A 15,784-nucleotide genomic window follows, 5' to 3' on the forward strand; every position below is an offset into this window, starting at 1 on the left:
CTAATTCCAGGTTGTTGGAAAATTTTTTTCTTTTCATATGTTATAGATAATACTTCAGTGAACATCCTGGGGCAAAAAGCATTTTGTGACTCTGAGAATTTCTTTGGGATAAGTATTTAGAAGAAAAATTGCAAAGATTTTTGTTTTTAAAGATGAATTCCTTTGACAATCTTTGAAGTTTAAACACTGGCTTACCCAAAAAGAGCCTTGATTTTAAAGAACAGAACTCAGGAAACAAAAAGCCATTCTTTATATAGTGTTTTGTACGTGACTAAACTGGAGCTGGTTTAGGTAAAGTATATGTCTTAGGAATATTGTGGTTTCCTCTGATCTAGTTAGCAGGTGCAAAGCAGGATGAAGTAGAATCCTGTGGGGTACACAATCCTAGGAAGTTCTATTTTTTGAAATGGAACTGTTAATGGGGGAAGGGAGACAGGTTTGTACTTAATTAGCCTTTAGATTTCAGATTGCTGTAAAACTCTGTTCAAGTATGGAAACCCTATTTGTGACCAGAAACTTTCAGTATCCTAAAAAAACTTTTAATCCTGAAGTTGGTTAAATGGCTGTGTTTGGGGGTTCTTTTTTGTTTTATTAATTTATTCTTACTGAAGTATAGTTGATTTACAATGTTGTTAGTTTCTGGTGTATAGCAAAGTGATACAATTTTATACATATGGATTCTTTTTCAGTTTCTTTTCCATTATAGGTTATTACAAGATAGTGAGTGTAGTTCCCTGTGCTATATAGTAGGTCTTTGTTTTATATTTTATATATAGCAGTATGTATATGTTAATCTCAAACTTATTCCCCCTTCCCCTTTAGTAACCATAAACTACCATATGATCCAGCAATCCCACTCCTGGGCATATATCTGGAAAAGATGAAAACTCTAATTTGGAAATATACACATAATCTGATGTTCATAGTAGCACTGTTTACAATAGCTAAGACATGGAAACAACCTAGATGTCCACTGACAGATGAATGAATATGTGCTGTGTGTGTGTGTGTATATGTGATGGAATATTACTCAACCATAAAAGGAATGAAATAATGCCATTTGCCACAACATGGATGGACCTAGAGACGATCATACTAAGTGAAGTAGTCAGACAGAGAAAGACAAATATAAAATATATGATGTCACTTATACGTGGAATCTAAAATATGATATGAATGAGCTTATTTACAGAACAGAAATAGACTCACAAACAAATTGCTGTTTGTCGATAGGCTTTTTTATCTCAGGCTGTGCAGTTGCAGCTCAGTGATACATCAGTTGGGTTCCAGACTACCACCATAATGTGAGTCACACCAATTTTTTTGACTTCCTAGCACATATAAAAGTTATGTATACAATACTGTAGTCTATTAAGTGTGCAATAGCATTACGTCTTTAAAAAGTACATAATTAAAAATATTTTATTGTTTAAAAAATGCCAGTTAATCATCTGAGGCTTCAGTGTATCCTAGTAACATTGAACATCACTGATCACCAATCACTATAACAAATATAATGATAATGACAAATTGTGTAATATGGTGAGAGTTCCCAAAATGTGACACAAAATGCGAAAATGCTGTTGGGAAAAAGATGTCAATAGATTCCTCACTTGATGCAGGCTTGTCACAAACCTTCAATTTGTAAAAAATGAAATATCTGGAAAGTGCAATAAAATGAGGTGCGCCTGTACTTTGACACTGCTCAATAAACTCAGTTATATATTTCATTCAAGTTGCTTAAATAGCTAAACTGAGATCAAATAGTGGTAAAATTTCTGATGCCATCAGTTAATTTGTGCCTAGATTCCATGTATAGTGAATCCCCCAATTACAACACTTAACAAATATTTTGTATATTTAAATGACTCATTGTACACTGCATCTCTCTCTCTAAACTTATCTCATGCTGCTTTATAGACCCTTCCCGGATGTTTGTTTCCTTCCCCCAGTTCATCGGTGGCACTAAGGACCATGTTGTTCTGGGCATCCTCTGATGACCCAGAAATGATGTGGAAAATGTTTGACCAGACAACTCGTTCTCACCACTTCCTTTTTTTGTTCTCAGAGGTATTATGTACATGTTATATTTTGTAGTCAGACTGGAGTTTAGTATAAAATGTGGGTTCCCATGGTTTTGCTGTTTTATATCTCTGTGACATTGGGGAAGTTCTGTAACTCCTCCAAACCTCAATTTTACTATCTATAAAATGGGGATGATATGACTTGTTTTAATGTTGTCCTTAAAATTAAAGAACATTTATAAAGAAACTAGTAGGGACTTCCCTGGCAGTCCAATGGTTAGGAATCCACGCTTTCACTGCTGAGAGCAGGGGTTGGATTCCTGGTCAGGGAATTAAGATCCCACAAGCCATGTGGCACGCCAATTTATAGGTCAATTAATGTTGCCTTAGGTGATCTTTATCAGGTGTCTGTAGCTAACTCTTCATTTTCCTCTGATTTACTCTTTTTTTCTCTTAAGTATCACCACTGAAGATAAATAAGATAGGTGTTTTTTTGTTTATTTAATGGTATTGTGAAAATATGACTTCCTAATGTTTTGCATTACACATGTGGAGGATTTTAACAATGTTCCAGGTTGAAGAAGCCCCTTGACTTAGCTAGAAACCCTTTTACCGTTTGCCTTTTTATGAGGATATGCCATCCAGCAGTCTAAATTCACCCTCAAACGAAAATTGGAAATGATACTCTTTTAATATATTACGGACACCACTATAAACTCATTGCTACTAACAAATTTAGCTTAGATCAGGATGGAAGGTAATAGATAATGTTGATGCCTATTTTGGAGGGTAGGGAAAAGAAGCTTCAAGTTCTTAAGTATTTGTTTCTACAATAGTAGAAATAGCATAAACATGAATTTTAAAAGTTTACCTTTGAAAAATAGAAGAAAAGAGAAATTAAATTAGTCAAATGCTGGGGAAGGCAGAGGGTTATAAATTAAATCAGAATCTTAGTCATGGGTGAATCCAAAACATATTCATTTTAAATTTACGATGCCTATTATTTCCTCTAGTGGAAGTTTTCAAAAGCAAAAATCAGGAAATGATGAAGGAAATTGACACATTCAACAAATATTTTGAGCAGTTTGTGGGTCTCCAGTTTAAAGCTACAGTTGAATAGCTTTTGTAAGTGGTTATGAATAATTAAAAATTTATATTTTGTCTTACAATAATTAGGAAACAATATAGCCAAATTAAGTATAGGTAGCCAAAAAGTAATACTGATAGAATAACATGTGTAAAGATATAAGCCAATCCATATATTTGGTATCTTTTCCTAAATCAAAGTTTTCCAGCATTAGTTGCTCCCCTCCAGAAATGAAAACAAACTAGAATATATTTATAGGAGCAAGCAGATCATGGCAAACTTCCCTTACCAGAGAGGGTTTGTGTAAAGATGAAGGGAATGTTGCTATGTCAAGTACTTAGAAATGTGTAAGGATTATATAAAAGCAGGCCTATAAGGCATTTATAAAGAGATGTAAAACTCAGGGAAACTTTAAAATATGCCCAGAGTTCTCATGTATATATTGCTGATAGTACAAACTACAGATGGAGTAAGAGTTAGCCAAATATAGTAAAATGGACAATGCCTTAATTAGTCTATTTGTGGAATTCTTTCATCATTCAACTAAAATAAGTTTAATGAAAGCTGCAGGTGCTAGGGCTACAAAGATGGTAAAATACTCCTGCAGTCTAGAAGAAAAGACATAATACTGGATTTCATAAAACCTAAAAATATTTTTACATGTAGAAAAGGAACTTAAACATGGCCTTTTTTCTCAACATAAAATAATTTCTAAATTTAAACCTTGTGTGAACAAAGACATTCATGTATAACCCAATATAATCAAATCTAAACTAAGAACAAATCAAGTTTAAACATTGTTATTTCTTTGCAATAATTATTGCATCCTAGAAAAAGTGCCCACCATGAGTTAATTTTACTTAAATAGAACATTGCTCAGCCTATAAATGAAGGTCAGCAGACACCAGTGTCTTGGAATAAAATAGCCCTTTGGCAAGAAAGTGAGCCACTCCCCATTTAGTTTTTACAAAAATAAAATTCTTTCCAGCTTTACTAAATTGTAGATGTTGTGCACAGCATGTACTTCTGCAGTAGTCGGTTCTGCAGCTGTGGAAATATCCATGTATGCAGAAGCCCTAAAAACATTGATTCACTATTACTTGCACATGCAGCTCTCATACTTTCTATAGTATAGCATTCTGTTAATTTTTATCTGATTCAAGGATAATAGCAAGTAACTACAGGTATAATGGGGCTTCCTTGGTGGCCTAGCCAATAAAGAATCCACCTGCAATGCAGGAGACCTGGGTTTGATCCTGGGTCGGGAAAAGGTGTAGCAGACGCTTACTCCTTGGAAGGAAAGTTATGATCAACCTAGATAGCATATTCAAAAGCAGAGACATTACTTTGCCAACAAAGGTCCGTGTAGTCAAGGCTGTGGTTTTTCCAGTAGTCATTTATGGATGTGAGAGTTGGACTGTGAAGAAAGCTGCTGCTGCTGCTAAGTCGCTTCAGTCATGTCCAACTCTGTGCAACCCCATAGACGGCAGCCCAGCAGGCTCCCCCATCCCTGGGATTCTCCAGGCAAGAATACTGGAGTGGGTTGCCATTTCCTTCTCCAATGCATGAAAGTGAAAAGTGAAAGTGAAGTCGCTCAGTCGTGTCCGACTCTTAGGGACCCCATGGACTGCAGCCTACCAGGTTCCTCCATCCATGGGATTTTCCAGGCAAGAGTACTGGAGTGGGGTGCCATTGCCTTTTCCGGAAGAAAGCTGAGTGCCGAAGAATTGATGCTTTTGAACTGTGGTGTTGGAGAAGACTCTTGAGAGTCCCTTGGACTGCAAGGAGATCCAACCAAGTCCTTTCTAAAGGTGATCAGCCCTGGGTGTTCTTTGGAAGGAATGATTCTAAAGCTGAAACTCCAGTACTTTGGCCACCTCATGCAAAGAGTTGACTCATTGGAAAAGACTCTGATGCTGGGAGAGATTGGGGGCAGGAGGAAAAGGGGACGACAGAGGATGAGATGGCTAGATGGCATCACCGACTCAATGGACGTGAGTTTGAGTGAACTCCGGGAGTTGGTGATGGACAGGGAGGCCTGGCGTGCTGCAATTCATGGGTTCGCAAAGAGTCAGACATGACTGAGCGACTGAACTGAACTGAATGGGCTACAGCGCATGGGGTCAGAAAAAGTCAATGCAACTGAGCATATGTGCACAGGTATAAAAGTGTTAGTGACTCAGTCATGTCTGACTTTTTGCGACCCCGTGGACTGTAGCCTGCCAAGCCCCTCTGTCCATGGAATTCTTCAGGCAAGAATACTGGAATGGGTAGCGATTTCCTTCTCCAGAGGATCTTCCCGGCCCAGGGATTGAACCTGGGTCTCCTGCATTTGCAGGCAGATTCTTTACCATCTGAGCCACCATGGAAGCCCAGTACACAGGTATAACTGACACCTTAATTTTCTGCCTTGAACTTCTTGATTGTCTCAGACTTTGAAATGACCCAGGATTCCAAATGTGGTCATCGTTCTGTTTGATGGGAGAGGATCAAATGGATGCACCATATCTGGATGTACTATGTCCTCTGTATATGGTTTGCTTGAAAGATAGCACTAAATTCCTGCCGTATACCATGGAAAACACTGTTCTTCTAGGGAGAAAGGAAAATAAACCCATTCTCCTGATTCTTTCACAGTACACCTGGCACATAGCAGGTCTCCATAAATACATTTGAAAGAGGTCTTTGTTAATAAAGATTAAAGTGTGAAAACCTAATCAGCAAATTGGTAGCTTATGAATCATAATTGAATAAAATACATCATGATGTGAACCTATCAGAAGACTAAGCAAAGGGCTTCTTTGGTTTTCTTCCTCTCACTTGTTTTAAATGGTCAGGAATGAATGTTACAGATAGCACTTTCATTATGAGAACTGCTTAACTTTAGGATCAAAAAGAAAATTGTGACATATTAATATTTTTCATTTTTAAAGCAGTTTTATTGAGATAAAATTCACATTCTCTACCACTCATGTAAATTGTATAGTTCAGTGGATTTTAGTATATACACAGATGTGTACGACCGTCACCAATTTTTGAACCTTCTCATCACCGCAGAAAGAAACCCCATACTTTTAAGCTATCCCTCCTCCCAGCCATCTATCTATCTTTCCAACCCCAAGCAGTCACTAATCTACTTTCTGTCTCTACAGGTTTCCCAGTTCTGGACTTTCATATATAAATGGAACATGTAGTCTTTTTTTGACTGACTTCTTTCACCTAGAATATTGTTTTCAAGGTTCATTGAAGTTGTAGCATATATCAACACTTCATTCCTTTTTATGACTGAATAATAGTCCATTGTATGGATATATGACATCTTGTTTATTTATTCATCCATTGATAGACATTTGGGTTTTTTCCACTGTTTGGCTGTTATGAATAATGGGACATGTTAATATTAAATGTCTAACTACAGGTCAGCTAATGGATTAGAAGTGGTACTGACAAGATAATATTTCATGTATCACTACTCTGCAGTTAATGCACATCCTTGCTTTCACTCTGAGCAGTACTGATTTCTACATCTAAGTGAAGCTATTTTTTCCTGTTTCCTGAAGCTTAGTAGCTTATCAACTTGTTCCCAATACTAATTTTTCCTTAATATTTTTACTTGAATAATGGAAAATCTGTAAAAGTTGTATAATCACATTTTTTAAATTTTTTATATAATAGATTTATCCAACATGCCTCGTTTAAACACATTTATCAAACACCTAGTATAAGGATCAAAAGTAAGCAGTATTAAGTCTTGCAGAAGTAAATGAAAAATGCTTTGAAACACAGTGGTTTTCAGTCAACCTAAAGCATTATTGAGCATATATAATATATTTATTTTTAATATTATTCTTTAAATATGAAATATAAACACAGGACAAAATTCAAATGCTATAAAGGGACATAAAGAAAATAAATGTGCCTCTGACTCTGATCCCCATTTCCCTTCACAGGAGGTGACCATTAGTACTAGTCCCTTGTGTATCTACCCAGAAATAATACTGAATACATTTGACACTTGACATTTTCAGAAGAGCTTGGTGTTTTACATTTAGAAAGTGCAGCATTACATTTGAGGGAGCCTTTACCTTTTGACTCTTTAGGGATGAACATGAGAATGAGGGATTATCATCCAAGGACGATGAAAAAGAATCACCTTCAGTTACAGAGTTTTTCTTGTAAGAACCCTTCTGGTCAAAATAGCTAATGATGCCTAGAACCAATCTCGGCAATTATCTTCTGTATTCAACCCACAGAGAATTTCCTGGGCCTAGTTTCCTTCCTCTTCTGGGCAGCTAGCACCTTGTAAACCCACTAGGAAAGGATGGGCCTCCCTGAGAGAGAAGAGCTGTAGTTCAGTCAAGAAAAGATATAATTTCCAGGAGACCCATTTAGAACTTCCTGTTGAACTTCCTATTTAATTGCTTGGGGCTTCTCAGGTGGCGCTACTGGTAAAGAACCTGCCTGCCAATGCAGGAGATGTGAGAGATGTGGGTTTGCTCCCTGGGTCGGGAAGATCCCCTGGAGAAGGAAATGGCAACCCATTCCAGTATTCTTGCCTGAATAATCCCATGGACAGAGGAGCCTGGCAGGCTACAGTCCATAGACTCATTAAGAGTCAGACACAACTGAAGGGACTTAGCATGCACATATGCATTTCATTACTTAACTCATTTGTTTTGTGTTTAGCTGCTCAGTTGTGTCCCATTCTTTGTGATCCTGTGGACTGCAGCCCACCAGGCTCCTCCATCCATGGGGGTTCTTCAGGCAAGAATACTGGAGTGGGTTGACATTTCCTACTCCATTACTTAATTCATTTAACAGGGCTTTATTAATGATCAACAGTGTGCTAGGCACTGTTATCACTAAGATAAATAAAATAATGTGCCGTTATTTGAAGAGCTCAGAGTCTAATCCAGCCACTGATTTTTGCAAATGAGGCAACAGAGAAATTGATTTTGACTTGCCACATCATGAAGTGGTAGAGCGGTGGTGGGGTACAGAGTCTCCTGATACCTAATCCGTCACGCTTCTCACCATAAATTTAAACATCACATCCAGAATCCAACTTTGTTTACTGGGAATGCTTCTTCCTCTTCCTCCATGAATCAATTTATACTAACTGGAGTTTTCTTTCAGATGTTAACAAAATGGGGAATGCCGTGTCATTAAAAGTTGACATAATTCTCCAAAACTCACTACACCTATGACTTAAGCAGCATTATTTAACTTGACCAACTCTTCCATAGCTTATGGGAATTCATTAGTTATAGCATTAAAGTAGTAAATTATTTTCTAGGTTATATCTTCAACCAAGGCATTCTTATACTGTGCAGTCCTAATCACTGATGTTAAAGAGTTTCCTACATAGCATTGCATCCAGAGAATTTTGAAAACTCTAATGCCAATATATTGGATATACATTGAAGGATTTCTCACTCATATTTCTTCCAAAATAGTTGTAGTTATGTCTATAGTGTCTTGGAAAACTTTGTGGAAATAATGTTTAAAATAAGATATGAAATTTTTCAAGTAAACTTTCTTCTTTTATCCCCATCAATTTAATGATACTATATTCTGTGTTTAATTCTGGTTTTTTAGCCGAACTTTTTACATAGCAGAAATTGTAGACATGTACTTGTAAGAAATAACAGAGAGATCTGTACCATTTACCCAGTTTCCCCGAATAATAACCTTTTGCAGGACCTTGGTACAGTACTAAAGCCAATGTTGACATTGATATAGACAAGATGAAAAACAATTCTTTCACTGCTAGAAGCCCTTTTGTTACTCTTTTGTAATAGCACACACTTCTTCTTCCTTCCCCTGCACCTGCCCCATTTCTTTATACCTCTGGAAACTGCTAATCTGTTCCCCATTTTTATAATTTTGTCATTTCAAAAATATATAAACAGAATCAGAATTATATGCAATTTTTTGGCTTTTTTCTTTCAGCATAATTGTCTAGAGTTCATTCAAGTAGTGTTTAATGATTCTTTCTTTTTATTGCTGAGTAGTATTCCATGGTGTAAATGTACCATAGTTTATTTAATCAATCACACATTGAACAACATTTGAGCCATTTCTAGTTTGGACTGCTACAAATATCAATATTTGTGTACAGGTTTTTCTGTGACTGTAAATTTTCATTTCTCTGAGATTAATGCCCAAAGAATACAAATCTCTGGGTCATATAAGAGTACATATTTAAATTTATAAATCCTAAAATGTTTCTCCATAGTAAATGTACCATTTAATCTCTTACCATCAATATATGAATGGTCCAGTTTTTCTACATCCTTGATATAATTTGGTTTTGTCACTTTTTTATTTAGTGTAGAGATAACTCAGTTTTGTTTTATTTTGCATTTCCCTGTGGTTAATGATGCTGAGCATCTTTTTATGTGTTCATTTCTCATCTGTTTATCCTCCTTGGTGAAGTATCTTTTCATATCTTTTGCCTATTTTCTAATTGGGTTGTTTTTTTAATACTGAGTTTTGAGAGGTCATGAAATTAAAAGATGCTTACTCCTTGGAAGGAAAGTTATGACCAACCTAGATAGCATATTCAAAAGCAGAGACATTACTTTGCCAACAAAGGTCCATCTAGTCAAGGCTATGGTTTTTCCTGTGGTCATGTATGGATGTGAGAGTTGGACTGTAAAGAAAGCCGAGCGCCAAAGAATTGATGCTTTTGAACTGTGGTGTTGGAGAAGACTCTGAGAGTCCCGTGGACTGCAAGGAGATCCAACCAGTCCATTCTGAAGGAGATCAGCCCTGGGATTTCCTTGGAAGGAATGATGCTAAAGTTGAAACTCCAGTACTTTGGCCACCTCATGCGAAGAGTTGACTCATTGGAAAAGAATCTGATGCTGGGAGGGATTGGGGGCAGGAGGAAAAGGGGACAACAGAGGATGAGATGGCTGGATGGCATCACTGACTTGATGGACGTGAGTTTGGGTGAACTCCGGGAGTTGATGATGGACAGGGAGGCCTGGAGTGCTGCAATTCATGGGGTCGCAAAGAGTTGGACACGACTGAGCAAGTGAACTGAACTATATATTCTAGATAACAATCCTTTATCAGATAAGTGATGTACAACTCTTTTCTCCTAGTCTGTAGCTAGTCTTTCTGTTCTCTGAACAAGGTCTTTCACAGAACAAAAGTCTTTATTTTGACAAGGCCAAATTGATCTATGTTTCCTTTTATAGATTGTCTTTTTGGAGTCACATCTAAGGTCCCTTCACCAAACATGCTTCCTGATGAATTTTTCAATTTTTTTTCTAAAGTTTTATGGTGTTATGTCTCACATTTAAATCTATGGCCCATTTTGAGTTCATTTTTTGTGTAAATCTTTTAATAAAATTATAAAAAATGAGGTCTAGGTCAAAGTTCTTATTTTTTTCTCTCTTATGGGTGTCCAGTTCCTGTAGCACCATTCCTCCACTGATGTGCTTTTGTACCCTTGTCAAAAATCAGTTGAGCATATTTGTGTAGGCCTATTTCTGAGTCCTCTGATCTGTTGCATTGATCTGCACATGTTGCTCTGCAACCACATTATCCTGACTGCTGTAGCTGTAAGAAATGTCTTAACACCAGGCAGAGAGAGTCCACCCACTTAAATTTTTAAATATCTTTTACCTGTTCTAAGACCTCTCCCTTTCCACAAAACATTTTTAGAATAAGTTGGATTGTGACCACAAAAAAACTGTGCTGTCGATAGAAATTTCATTAATAATGAATAAACTAGAATTTTGAGATTGCATATGTAATGTTAATTTAGTTAAAAACGGTAATGGCATTCTTAAAGAAGACAATTTAATTTCTTTTGTAGTCTCATTCTAGGTCTTATTTTCTAAAGTGGTGGCCATGTTTATGATTTTTAAATCACTGAACACATATTAATTGGTCATTTCTCTTCAGATATAACTTGGACATCTTTTTTTCATTGCCAAAATTGAAACTTCTTTACCATAGGAGTAACACATTCTTGATTTTGGTGTATAACTTTCAAGTTCTAAATCATTGTTATGTTTTTGAATTTTAAAATTATTTGAAGAGTTCTTTGTAGAATTTTAAAAGACCCTCCCCCATTAGATTTCTCTTTACAAGACTCCTAAACTTACTGCCTTAAGGAAAGTATGGTTTACCTCTTCTGTAGTTTTAAACAAATGAATCTCCCCAAAGAGCAAAATAGAATATGCCCCATATCTTTGGGGTTTAGGTTATTGGACCTCAGGATATGTTTGTTAGTCATAAATAGCAATGCAAAAGTTTTTAAATGAGAACTTTTGTGCATTCTCGTGCTTTGATCTTTGATTCTGAAAACTAAAATCCTAAAAATTACAAAAAGAATCTGGTAAACCTCTTAATTTTAAAAAAAGCACTTGAAAACTTACTATTAGGGATTTAAAAAAAGAGAAGAGGATTGTTAAACTGATGAGAGGAAGAGAAAATGTCACCTTGTTGCTTTTGGGTGTGGGAAAAGGGAATGAGATCATGCTTTCATTTGTGTCTTGCTTTCTCAAGATAAGCTTTTCCACCCTTCTTTCTGCTTCATGGTTCAGGGTGGAAGCACCAAAAAAAAAAAAAAAAAAGCAACCTGGCTCTCTTTCCCATCCTGTTTATATTCTAAATTGGCTTTTATTGTTTTAATAAATATATCACTGGCAGCCTATAAACATGGTATTAAGTGGTTACACTCAGAAAGCAGGAATTTGAAAAGCACCGTCCAGTTATACTACCTTAAACACAATTAACACAATTACTTATCAATAAGGAAAACTTACCTATATTATAAAAATGTAGCTCATAGTTTTAATATAGTTATTACAGTGAAATTTACTACTACTATTGTCTTCAGAGTTCTGAAAGAATAAAAATGTGAGCCAAGAGTAGTAAGCCAAGACATCATTTAAAAATAAAGGTATTAGGCAGTTCCTGTAAATATAAAAGAACTAATAGAAAAGAGAAATACTTGAAAGTGAAATTCAGCCAATTGAAAAATAGGGCAATATTAAGATTTTAAGAATTGAGAAGTCTTGGAAAAAGGATGTGTGATGATCATTCAAACTATTTAAGTACAGAATTAATACTGAAAAAAATTAGTACCACTAATATCAGTGATTTTTTTCTTCCCCACCTACTCCTTTGTTTAGGTAATAGTCACATTATAGCAAAAAGTATTCTCTGATGGAAAGAAAGTGTAATTTAAGGAAGAATGCAGTATAATGGTACTACTCACCATAAACAGATACTCCAACTTCTTTCTTCCCATATAGCTTATCAGCCTTTTTAAAATTTTGTCTAATGAGAGACTCTTTAATGCTCATTCTCTAAAGCCAAGAACTCTCAGAGCCAGTGAGCCTACTATAGTCTACCCCATCAAAAGAACCCTGCTAATGGCTTTAGCCAATTTCTGAGGTAACAGTACCTGGGAGAGGGATAAACTAGGAGAAGTAAGAAGTTACTTTGGATGACTTTTTCCTAACAATGAGTTTTAACAGGCAAGGGCCACAAAAGCCATTTGATTTATGGGAGAATTAATTAGAATGAGACTTTTTAGCTGGACCAGGGTTACCAGACTGCCAAATAAAATACTGTGCAAGACTGGTCAGTTACAATTCAGTCTCTAGAAATCTGAGCCAGCAGTAGTGTTATGTTTATGGACTCAGCTTCATCCGTGAAATACGACTGGGGTATCTCAGCAAAAATAAAAGTTACGGGGTATCTCCCAGACATTTGAATAGCAAGGGCATATAACACTGTGTAAGACTGTGGATATTTTTGCAGCCAATCTTAAGGATAAATCAACATTGTATTCAGGATGCTGTGTTGGGCCAAACTTAACAATGACCATTATGTGTAGAAAATAGCAACCATTGTTGTTGCCCTAAGCTTTCTCTGGAGATTAAAAAACATTTTTAATTAACATAATAAAACCCTATGGAACAACAGACTGGTTCCAAATAGGAAAAGGAGTACATCAAGGCTGTATATTGTTACCCTGCTTATTTAACTTATATGCAGAGTACATCATGAGAAACGCTGGGCTGGAAGAAGCACAAGCTGGAATCAAGATTGCCAGGAGAAATATCAATAACCACCCTTATGGCACCACCCTTATGGCAGAAAGTGAAGAGGAACTAAAAAGCCTCTTGATGAAAGTGAAAGAGGAGAGTGAAAAATATAGCTTAAAGCTAAACATTCAGAAAACTAAGATCATGGCATCTGGTCCCATCACTTCATGGGAAATAGATGGGAAACAGTGGAAACAGTGTCAGACTTTATTTTTGGGGGGCTCCAAAATCACTGCAGATGGTGACTGCAGCCATGAAATTAAAAGATGTTTACTCCTTGGAAGGAAAGCTGTGACCAACCTAGATAGCATATTCAAAAGCAGAGACCATTATTTTGCCAACAAAGGTCCGTCTAGTCAAGGCTATGGTTTTCCAGTGGTCATGTATGGATGTGAGAGTTCGACTGTGAAGAAAGCTGAGTGCTGAAGAATTGATGCTTTTGAACTGTGGTACTGGAGAAGACTTTTGAGAGTCCCTTGGACTGCAAGGAGATCCAACCAGTCCATTCTAAAGGAGATCAGTCCTGGATGTTCTTTGGAAGGAATGATGCTAAAGCTGAAACTCCAGTACTTTGGCCACCTCATGCAAAGAGTTGACTCATTGGAAAAGACTCTGATGCTGGGAAGGATTGGGGGCAGGAGGAGAAGGGGACGACAGAGGATGAGATGGCTGGATGGCATCACTGACTCGATGGACATGAGTTTGGGTGAACTCTGGGAGTTGGTGATGGACAAGGAGGCCTGGCATGCTGCAATTCATGGGGTTGCAGAGTCGGACACGACTGAGCGACTGAACTGAACTGAACTGAATAAAACCTTAATGGCAACATAACCAAAGAAATTAACATAACCAGAGAAGAGTGGATAGAAGCAGAAAACCTAATGCAATTTTTGAGTTATCCTGGCAAAGGAACCCTAAAGTATGTGAATCCAGTGACTGTTTCCTTGTCTAAAAAGGCAATTCCAATACTATAAACACACACACACGTTTGGATTTTTCAGATAGGTCTTTAAGGTGGCTGTTTCATGACAAGCTCCCAAAGAAACGGAATTTATCTGTGATGTGTTTTGAAAGTGTATATGTATGTGTTTGAAAGAATTAAGGAAAGAATTAGACTGACAGAGTGCCTAGTGGTCGTTGAAGTGACCATTGATTATTTTAAAGACATTTTGTTAGACAACAAGGCAACATTTTTCCTCTGGAAACATGTCTCCACAATATTAGCAGAAGTCAGAAAGTGTTCCACATGCAAATATATCTGAACCTCTTCGTGAATATATTTAACACTTTGAAGTGATAGCTACATCTGGTAACAAGTATAAACCAGCATCTTATAAACTCTGGCTTCACATTACCACTTATCTGAGTTAGTCATTTAAGGGGGTTTTATAAGTCTTCCTAAGAACTGACAAGGTTAATCTTGGGCTAGGGCAGGCAGGCAGGAAATGCTGAAGCAGCTCTTCCCTTTGAAGGTTTTGTATTTGCTTGTGAGGTCAAAAAGTAGTTGTTTTTAAAGTTAAGAAAGCTAAATCATTGAGATCATGACAGCTAAGTGAGACTTTTTTTTTCTTTATGTGGCAACTTTGAAGAAAAACTGGATAAAATTCAGAGTTCTTTATACTTTCCATTCCACTTTTCTCTGAAATGCCTTTATTTTCTAAAGTGGAGAATTAAAAAATCATTTCAGCTGCCAAATATGATAATAGATTCAGTGCCACTAGAAATATGTAACCTACCATTTCTTTGGCTGGATTAGCTCTCAAGAATCATACTATTTTGTAGTTTATCCAATAGAAGTAGATGTCTTTTATGTTTATTTATATGATTTGCATTAAAAGTGCTACAGGTTTGTTCTTGATTATGTAAAACCACACAGCCAATGACAGTGAATTTAATTCTTTAGGATGCAATGTTATTATCACATATTATTTAACATAACTTTTTTTCATTTGAAAGTAAATATTTATTCCTGAATTTTTTTCTTCCATTTTGTTGAGACATAATTAACATACAGCATTGTTTAAGTTGAAGGTATACAGCATAATGATTTGGCTTACATACCTCATGAAATGATGATCACAGTAAGTTTAGTGAACATCCATTATCTCATATAGATAAAAAATATAAAAGAGAAAGAAAGAAATTTTTTCCTTGTGAAGAGGACTCTTATGATTTGCTCTCTTAACAACTTTCGTATATAACACACAGCAGTGTTTATTTCTCATATTGTGCATTACATCCCTAATACTTATTTATTTTAGAGCTGGAAGTTTGTACCTTTTGATTACTTTCATCCAATCTTTCCTCCCCCACCCTCCTTAACAGACATGTATTGAGTACCTACTGTGTGTCAGGCACTGTTCTCAATACTAGAGATAGATTGGAGAAAAGACAAATCACTGCCCTCATAGAGCTTAATAAATATTAAAGATGAAATAGAGAACTTTTAAATCTTTTAATCTGTCACTCAGATTTTAAAGACATACATTGAATGAGTTTTGAGAACTCTTGCACATTTTGCCTGAAGTTTAAACAGGGATAATTTGACCATTTGTTTGGAATATATGGCAATAAACTGGAAGATGATAATTAAAGCA

The 15,784-nt window shown here is 36.3% G+C and overlaps 1 protein-coding gene across 4 annotated transcripts in view; it reads left to right on the forward strand.

Annotated features, from left to right (window-relative positions):
- The window catches only part of PLS3 (plastin 3), a 97,595-nt gene that overhangs the window by 7,632 nt on the left and 74,179 nt on the right, over nt 1-15,784 (forward strand). Inside the window, exon 2 of one of the 4 annotated variants that reach the window (XM_055562942.1) lies at nt 1,234-1,304. The exons of the other annotated variants lie outside the window; for them this stretch is intronic. The gene's annotated coding sequence lies outside the window, so the exon portion shown is untranslated. The remainder of the gene's footprint in view (nt 1-1,233; nt 1,305-15,784) is intronic. 4 annotated transcript variants of the gene reach the window in all.

The sequence above is a fragment of the Bubalus kerabau genome, chromosome X (assembly GCF_029407905.1).
Source record: "Bubalus kerabau isolate K-KA32 ecotype Philippines breed swamp buffalo chromosome X, PCC_UOA_SB_1v2, whole genome shotgun sequence".
Lineage (NCBI taxonomy): Eukaryota > Metazoa > Chordata > Mammalia > Artiodactyla > Bovidae > Bubalus > Bubalus kerabau.